The 10,000-nt window shown below is 35.0% G+C and overlaps 1 pseudogene; it reads right to left on the reverse strand.

Annotated features, from left to right (window-relative positions):
• The window catches only part of LOC137634403 (uncharacterized), a 38,767-nt pseudogene extending 35,831 nt beyond the window's left edge, over positions 1–2,936 (reverse strand).
• Between the last annotated feature and the right edge of the window lie 7,064 nt (positions 2,937–10,000).

A 10,000-nucleotide genomic window follows, 5' to 3' on the forward strand; every position in this document is an offset into this window, starting at 1 on the left:
AATTTGTCTCATCCACATTTAGTTTTCAAACACCAATGCAAAAACCTTTGCAGCATTAGCTACTTCTCACACCTTCCAAGGCAAATCATTGGCGAAATGGGTCGCAACACGCAACACACTGTGCATATTTACCCTCTATCTTTTAAATGCTTCAAAACCTCGGCCACCTTTAATAGCTAAGGATATCCTTGCCTTTAATATACAAGTATATCAACTGCTTTAATTGAAATAACAAAGATAATAGACGTCTAACTGAATTTGGTTTGATGGTACAATGACACTTCCTGAATATTAAGACTAACTTTTACATTACTTTTTCTCACTCCATTTATCTATCAATTCAAAGTCTACCTTTACTTCTCCCTAATAATTTCTATTTTGTATGGTGACTGAATCTTCCCCTTTCACCTAAATTAATCTTTTTACCACTTTTATAGATTTTCATATTTATTACCACACTTTTGCACTATGCTCATCCCAAGAAAATATTTTTCCAATTCGGCAAAACTTTTTTCATTATCAAGCTCCAAGAAATAAGAATGAAAACTGCATATTTAAGATGCTATTTCTTCTTGAGGAACTCTTCAAGGCAGTTTTGAAATCTAGTGATTGTTTACGAGAAATTGTCCTCATTAATTAAAATTCTCTTCTTAATTTCTAAATTTTTACAATATCTTTTTTTTTTTTTTTGGTCAAAAATCTTTTAAATGACCTCACGTAAATATAGAAGCATAATAGAATTATTCAATGCTAAAAGTTAATGACTGAAACAGCTGAAGGCAAATAAATGGTACAACACAATTACACAATGCAGGATTGGAAAGATGTGTTGGGATATTGAGTTCGACATATTTATCCACATTTCATAAATAATGCCCAAAAGTTCTTGCGCACGCGCGTGTGTGTGTGCGCGCTAGTCTGTCAAAACAGCACAAAATCTCTTGTGTCGTACAGCTCTGTAGGAAAAGGTGAAAAGAGAAGAGGACCAAGAGGATTTAACCCTAACGAGAAAAAAAACCGCGTCGAATAAGGAAGGTTGAGGGAATCAAGGAACACAGCAGATGGTCAACAATTTTAGTTAAAAAACATGCAGCAGGTGAAAAGCGAGATAAAAAATCAACATTCTTGAAGTTCAAAATCTCTATAAAGAATTGTTTTATTTTTGATAAAAACTGATGAGATTATCAATATATTTGATTGTCAATTTTAAAACTCAGGAAACCAACTATATTTCTCACCCTTACATCATACTGCGACAGCACAATTACCTGTTCCTTGCAACTGCCAGTCATGAACGAACTTTGGTTTTATAACTACACATGTAATACATATCAAACAAGATTAAGCCTATATTTTGCATAAAGCCAAGTTTTCGGTAACTTCAGTAAAACAAAATAAGTTAACAAAATGTACATTTCCTAATATTCAAATTATCACACGTCCAAACGTTGTCAAGGCAACATGACGCATAAGTACATATACATACTTGTTTTCAAAATGATGATAGTACATAAATTTAGAGGACTTGAAATTAAGCAACCCGAGGTTAGACCTCATAATTTACTCAATACAGCTCCTATATCAAAATTTCCTCACAGAATGAATTCAAACTGCAACCACAGAAGATCAACATTGATGTAAATTCAATTCATCACACTCTGAATACAGATGGGGGTGGGTGGGTGTCAAGGGCTAACGCCATAAAAAAAAATAATAACAAGAATATCTGATGATAACATTCGCTTTCTTATAAAATACATAAGCGTATATTCTCATTTCATAGATAAATGATTGATGCATGCTTGTTTAAACGTAATAACCTCTATTTAATCTGAACACTGGATACTATATCAATGATGTTAAATGCATATTTCTTTGTTTTTTCTCAAATAGAACACAAGCCTAAAACGCTGATGGTCCTTTAGACGAACCATAGAGTCATATGGGTTTAAATCTCCTCCCCCTCTTTTACTCGATAATATATCTGAGCTCGCCTCGTCCTCAGCAAACGGGGCGACGCCCAAACTTCCTTTTATGATCTCGTGATTGCTTCTGTTCCTCTCGCATCTCGCACTTTAGGACTGACAAGAGAGTCCCTGTGTTAACCCCACAGTACAGCAAGCGGTTAAAATGATACATAAAGCTCAAAGACATGTATGTGTATTCATTCAATCCCCGTATTTGAATTACGTATGAAAGGTATTCGATCCCTGTCAAATCTCTTAGTCATACGTTACCGCTCATCGCTCGGAAACCGGTATGATTTTTTTCTTTTCTTCGGTGAGTTTCTTTTTTCGTTTAGAAAAAAAAAAAAACTTATTTTCGTGTTTTTATGCTTCTCGTATCATCAAGATGGAAAAGTACACCAATGCCTATTAACACCCAACTTTCTTTCATACATAAAATAGGTTATTACATACAAAATGTATAGTGCACTTACCTATTTCTTATTCTTAATGCACTTAATTGTTTAATCTTGAAAAACTTCGTGGCTCTACCTAGAGGTATTGTCAAGTCATCATAAAGTTTATTTGTAACAATTAAAGTCTGCTAAACACGTCTTTCGTTCAGCTGATAGACCTGGGCTCACAGACTGGCGTACAATATAATCAACTTTTGAACAACCAGATCACAAATAAATTAAGTCGAATACTAGTTTTGCTATTGTTAACCAATCCACGAACAGCAGGGACACCAGCAAACAATAATATTGACACTTGTGTAAGATTATAAAACTATTCCTGTGATAAAATCAAAGAACATTTTCTTTGTGTTTTCAACTTATGTGACTCTTCGAGTTCCCTTCTTCTACTTCTCCCGCCTTCTCCTGGTCCCGGCAAAGTTGATACTGAATCTGAGGTTTTGTGTGTGTATGTGTGTGTCTGGTCTAGGGCACGATGCTCTTGGTCTCCTGCCATCATGCCCTTCCCACTCACCCTACGCCCACCAACTTGAGCCCCACGTGTAAGCCCCAGCTCTCCTTTGCTGTTCAGGACTCCTCCTCTACCCTGTCCTGTTATCCTCCTATGACCGCTAAGCGCCAGTTACCCTAAATTCCACGTAATCTTTTATAGAAGAGGACGAACCTTGTCAATTGAATGCAACAGTCCAGAATTATGACTTATCCTCAGTTCAAAACTCTATTCTTCTTCTCTCTGGCATTGCCTGGTTCATTCCTCGGTCACATGTGGTGTCACTGTCTGCCCCCTATATTTACATAACATTATCAATGCGCTTCGTTCACATGGTTCCTATTTCTTGACCTTCCCCTAATCTCCTGGCTTCTAAGGTTCGTAGCACCGTCTTAGAGTCCTTCTCTCAAGTCTTGCAAATCACCAACTTCTCTAGCAAGTTTTTTGTTTCCCTCCGTAAAGTTCTCTCTCTCTCTCTCTCTCTCTCTCTCTCTCTCTCTCTCTCTCTCTCTCTCTCTCTCTCTCTCTCTCTCAGTTCCTGATTTACTTCTCAGACGTGGTCCATTTCCCGATTAGAGCTTCCATTTATCACTTGGAGAATCCTATTCGGTTCAAGTCAATTACATCATCTTTTTTTATGAGTCGACTGACAGCTGTTTGTGTTAGTTTGCGTCAGAGCGTGTCAAGAGTCCGCAAAGGAGATTGTAAAAGCGTCCGAGAAGGACATTCAACAAAGTCATCCAGACTTTCCTTCCTCATCTTTCATGTTTTGCTGTTAATATCAACCGCGTCGTTAGCCAAGGGTACAATGGTTCATGGATATCCAATTGAACACCCTTCAGGAAACAAAAATAACAGATGTTAAGTGAGACGAACAGCTGAGTTGCCCAATGCCTTGATACCCAAACCCAGCCAAGTCAATATTCGAAGAATTCCGAAGCTTCAAGCATTACGTTGCTTGTATTTCACATACGTCATCGCTTCTTTGCCAGTCTAAAGCCAAGTCACGATCATGGCATTTAAGCGAGTAAAAATCCAAACGAATTTTATGAAGGGGCTGAGAAGTAACTGATGTGTCGATAGCTCAGCTGTGATTACTCACAAGTCGTAACAGTACTTTTTTCTTTTCTCTATAGAAATTTCACTCTTCTCAGACCCCTTTCAACAAAACCCCCTTCCGTGGTGAAGCTTGTCGTCTATTATTGAAGGTTATTTGTCTCGAGCACACAATTCTCTTTGATCTTCTGGCTATTGAAGTAAGCGTTCACCATTGTGATTGGTCAACTGTCGTGGCCATGGCAGAAGCAACTGACATTAAAGTGAGATTGTCGTGGTATCTGTGTTCAGAAAACTTCAAAAGAAAAGTTGCCATCTGCGATTCCGTTTATTTCTAAACGAAAATCGCTCTGACTCTTTTTTCTCAAAAGTAATAAACAATGTTTTACCTTGACCTTTTAACCTATAAACAGGATGCCATCTTCCGGTCTGGGTATGAACGTTGAAGGGGCCCTTGAGAGTACTTGCCTCAAACCCTAGTTACTGCACAGATCATGCAGTTGCCATATGACAGAAGGCTGGATGTTTATAAAAGATAAACAGACTTATCAACATTATTATAGCGAACCCAGCCCCAATATTTTAAGAAATGTCACAGCTACTAATATAGTTCATAAATAACTAATTTCCTAGTTCGTGGAAATATTTTGATAATTGAATTCTGGGAAGCAGATTTGTTAACCTTATAGGTCTTAACTTTTCCACGAGATATGAAAACATGATTTCAACATCTTTATTTGAACAAACAAGCTCAATGGACACAAAGCAACAAGCAAACTTTCGTTCTGGCACTAATAAACCGGTCTTCGAAAAATTTCTAATCTGACCTTTAAACTAAGATAACAGTCGTTATCTCAATCTAAGCAATCACGCCGCGTGAATCAGCCAAATACTTTGATAGTTTTTTATTTACTATGATTACCATTCTCTTTTCAAAACCTCTTCAAAACAAGCTTGAAAAAGAATTTCTTGCATAATTTTCTATTCTATATTTCTGAGTTTGCAATTTTCGGCCTATTTCTAATACGTTAAATGAAGAAAATCACAATTTAAACTAACAATAAAAATCCTCAAGCCGAGGTATATGGTAAAAAATATTACTGAATACATCCATTAAATTTCTGGACCATAGTGCAATTTTTACTTTGGATATTTGAGGTCGTACTTTTGAAATTTCGTTCCCCCTATCAAGATCCTAATCAGTGTTGCCATGTCCGAAGCTCTTGCTTCAAAACCCTAAAATTTGTTCGTTGTCAGATGGGTTCAGAATCAGTTTTCTTTAACCAAGAATTAACTATAGACTAAAATATCGGAAAGTTTAAAGTTAACTGATGAAGGCAAACTAGAATCTAACACAAAAATATAATGAGAATATAAAAGCAATTTTTGTAATGACTTTATTGGTCTGGAAGCTCAAAATAATTTTTACTTATTCTTTGTGATGGTGGTCTTTGAAGCTTTGGCGCTTTGGAAATTTGTTTTATATGTTAACACATAATAATGCAATAATATGGTTAGTTTCGAAACATTAATAAGTTTTGAAGTTATTGAAAGTCAAACGTTGGATTATGATGATAATAAATAATAAAAACAAAGTTAATATTAATAACACTAACTGAGGCGTTGTGAATATCATCATCGACATCCTCTAAAGAAAGCGAAAAAAACGAGAAACTCCAAATAAGACTTTAACAAAATTTTCAGATTGTGACCGGATGCAGAATTGTTGTCAGCTTTCGTACAAATAACTCTGTATGATATAACAAAATTCAGAGCTCTTGTTGCGTTAGTTTTTAAGATATGCATCACGGTAGTTGTTCAAACAATATTTTTATCTAAATGTAAGGCGTAAAACGACTGACTCGAAAGCAACTTTTGTCAAATTGATATCGTCTAATCGCCTTAAACCATTCAAAGAAATGTAAAGTTTCAACATTTTTCAGTACCTACTATGAATACTGATGGAAATTCAATTATGATATTACTACAATTCCCTATGATCTGTTTAGAAGTTTCTTAGGAGATGAAGTCTTAAGATTTTGGAATCTAGCCAAGAAGGCCAATATTCTGGGATATACAAATAGAGCGTATTCATCTTAGAAATATGGAAGCCCTTATTTCAGGAATTCCCAAGATATAGTCGTTTGAACTTTCAACATTACCTCCAACCTACAGTTGGCATACGCATATCGGCCCTTAGGGTTTTTGTTCCATTACCACTATGCAAAACATCAAGAGTTTTAGAAAATAATATTTCAAGTTGTTCCGGAATTGGATATCATGCTGAAAAATAACAAAGGAGTGCGATAACACTAAGGGCAAAGAAACCAGGTCTTTTGTTGTTCAACATTAAAGCTTTGAAAAAAAAAAAGAGGGTGATCAGAAGTATAATCAAACCCGGGAAGACATGCATATTACTCGGAAAGTTTCCCAAATGTGTACAATCCTTACAATACTAATGTTTTTCGTGGACCAGTTTCTGAAATTTGCATCATTGGACCTTATTTCAATCAATTTGGCCTAAAGCGTCCTACGTTCAAGTTTTCTAAAATCAATGCAGCATCAACTACAACTATGGTGCATCTGTTTCCAGCGTCATTATAAAATTTTCTGACACTTAATACTATTTGAAAATTAATCTGTGACTTCATATATATTCAGATTGATATCCAAATTTGAGATTCTGAAGACCACAACTGAGTGACCATATACTCCGAATTTCAAGAAATGAATTTGAGAATTCTTAGGGAAACATCGTTTAAAGGTTTTCGAGCGTAACAAATATGACCACCAGTTTAAGTATATATAAAAATTGTAGTAGAAGGTATGGCCATGTGGAGTTACACATTAAATCCAAGTTAGCGGCCAGGTGGCTATAAAGCTTACAGTATGGTGCCTTATTACTGTGCCTATGCAAAATGTCAATAGTTCGGCAAGTGATGTTTACTTAATCAGGGAAAACTACATGTAAGCATAAAAAACATGAAACGCTTTTACAGGGGCTATTTGTTTTGTTGTTTGACACAAAACTATTAAAACAAAATTGAAAGACGGCGTCCGGAATTTAACTCCTACATAACTCTGCATGATTCCAAAACGCCCTTTTCTATATAATATTATGGCACTCAGAAGACTGGTTCCTAAACTTTGCACCAACAAGCCCTATTACAATACAATTTTCGCGTTAAGTAGTGAAAGTACGTCGAGTCACACGAAAGAGGCGAAAGTAGTCTAAGCATATGTTTTTGGTGTAAATCGATACAAACGCAAAATTTGAATATACATGTTTTTTTGTATATTTCTCCTATTCTAAAATTTCCATACCGCTTAAAATTCCAAGCACAGTTTTTGAACATTATAGCTAAGTGAACACCTGCGCCAAATTTCAAACTGATACTTTCATGCCGCTTTTAAAACCAAGCGAAGAACGGTGTCAGGACCTATCAAAATTCAAAGATAAACTATACAAAATCACAGTGCTAGCTTGACCAGTATTACATTTTATGATTATACGATGAATTTCAATAATAATAATAATAAAAAAAAAAAAGAAAAAAAAAATGCAGTCAGATGGCCTAACATATTAGCCTAAAGGGCTTTTGATCATGTACCACCATGCCAGCTATCGTAAGTTTTGGTCTGTAATTTTCGACTTATTATAGAAAAACCGTTTTCTTTTTTAATAAAAAACAAAGGAATTTATGAAATTAATACCAACAAAAACACTAGGGAACTACTCGTGCTTGCTTGATCCCCTAATAAGGAAAAATAGAAAAAACTCCAAAACCAATTTATTCCCCAAATAATCCCAACAAAAGCATTAATGGTATCAGTCACACTGGTTAAAGTTACTAATGATAATGATGAAAAATAACCTAAGTATTATTGCACCTGATGAACGGACATTACCATTCACCACAAATATTTCAGTGTAATTACACTTAATGCAGTATAATACTTATCGTAAACTTTTCGAGGCCAAATATTATAATAAATAGTATTAAAAAATATCAAAATACGTTCAAAGGAGACGCAAGACTTATAGCATTCTGGAAGTTATGGCAAGGAAAATATGAAGAGTGCCGAATATCATGATATCCAAAAGATGCTGTGGAGATAACTACGAATCTCCAAACTTCTTGCACACCAATGAAAAGACGTAAAAAGTTTTTTAACTTTTAAAATGATACGTGGCTATGAAAAATGTGTTACGCTGTTATGAAAATATTCTTATAAAATAATCACCACGCCCAAAAATATTCAACTACTATATTCCATCGGATAAGATAAAAAGTGTCGGGGGGGGGGGGGCGGTGCACCCATTATTACCTAGCCCTGAGAACTTTTTTTCACCCTCATTTAGCAAACACAAATCTATATAATAAGTGAAATGTCACGAGAAAAATTTTTTCAAGATGAAAAAACTTTCATCAAGACTAATGTAAAAAAAAATCTGACATTTAAATTTTTAAATTGGGTCGGGTCTTAAAAAACAGCCTAACGAAAAATATATACAAAAAAGTAATTTAAAATGCCCAGGGTACCTACCCACCAAATGCCTCAAAAAAGGAAGGGACAAAAATGATACCTTGAATGAATACTGGATAATATGATAGAGAGCACCTGAAAATTATAGATTATTATTTGCTATAATGAAATAATCTGTGATTATGGTTGTTTTAACCGTAGGTAAATTACAAACAATCAATGTCGCGATGAAAATTCTCTCAAAACATTACAAAACTGCTTCTCTCTGTTGTTCACGTGTGTAAAGGAAAGAATTAAAACAAATAAACAGCACCAAATGAAAGCAAAAATAACAATTTATGATGTATGGTTTTCGCGTTACCAGAACATAATTTGAGGATAAAATGTCTTTGAATGAACTGTAGATTACATTATCGATTTTATGTTTTCAGTGCTGCCAGATAACCGTATCCGAGAGGAAGAAAGAATTAGATGTTCAAAAACTGATTGTGGCTCAACATTAGAAAGCATGAGTCACCTGTGCTAGTGATAAAGCTATCACACACACACACACACACACACATATACATATGTATATATATATATATATATATATATATATATATATATATATATATATATATAATATGACAAGAAACCGGAAAGCATTACCCTTCTTGGGCTAACCCTTCAAGAAGATAAAAGTGTATGGTAATACGATTTTATGTTTGCATGCATGTGTACATCTTACTTTGGAGAAGTCAGCATACAAATAATAACAAAAATACATTAACTTTGAGGACGTATCGGTATTCCATTTCAAAATCATTATACTATAAACTAAAGAATAGCTACAAAAGAAAATGAAAAGAAATAAATTACCCTCTGCATGACGCTCAGCTGTGACACAGCAGTTTAATTGTCAGGGATAAATTATTCTTGTTGTGTATAATAGAGTAATGCTGTAATGCTGGCGAGTACCGTCTCGTGTAAACATTGAGATGCCACAGCAGATGGTTTCATGACATCAATACGGGAAAGGGATCTCGAAATTCATTCATTAATGCACGACTACTTTAGCTCGAGTAAAATAATCGCTGCTCCACTTGAACCCTTCAGTAGTCTTGAAGAGGTACAATGGCTTCAATATGTTGCCGTCACACGATACACAACTGAAGTTTTCGAACTCCTTTAAGTAACAGGCACTAACATTTTCATTTAACTACGACAAGAAGAAATTATCATTCTTTTCCGGCCGTTTTTAAGTATTATGATTGCATATGATTATGAGTCACTATGCCAGATGCCATCTTCAGCTATTAACGACTGTATTCGCTAGCTGGGTACAGCATTCTTCTTAGTAAAATTTATTACAAACATGTCAGTTATTAAGCAGGGTAATGGGAACGCTCAACATGTGACCTCTTCCAAAGATAAAAATCATGGTGACATTTTGGCTGACGCTGTGAGTCAGTGCTATATTATGCTTGTATGTTCGTATTTCTCTTAAGTTTTATGAGATTTTTTTCACTTGAAAAATAACGTACCATCTGCAACTGATGTTA

Source organism: Palaemon carinicauda, chromosome 44 (genome assembly GCF_036898095.1).
Source record: "Palaemon carinicauda isolate YSFRI2023 chromosome 44, ASM3689809v2, whole genome shotgun sequence".
In the NCBI taxonomy this organism is placed as follows: Eukaryota; Metazoa; Arthropoda; class Malacostraca; order Decapoda; family Palaemonidae; genus Palaemon; species Palaemon carinicauda.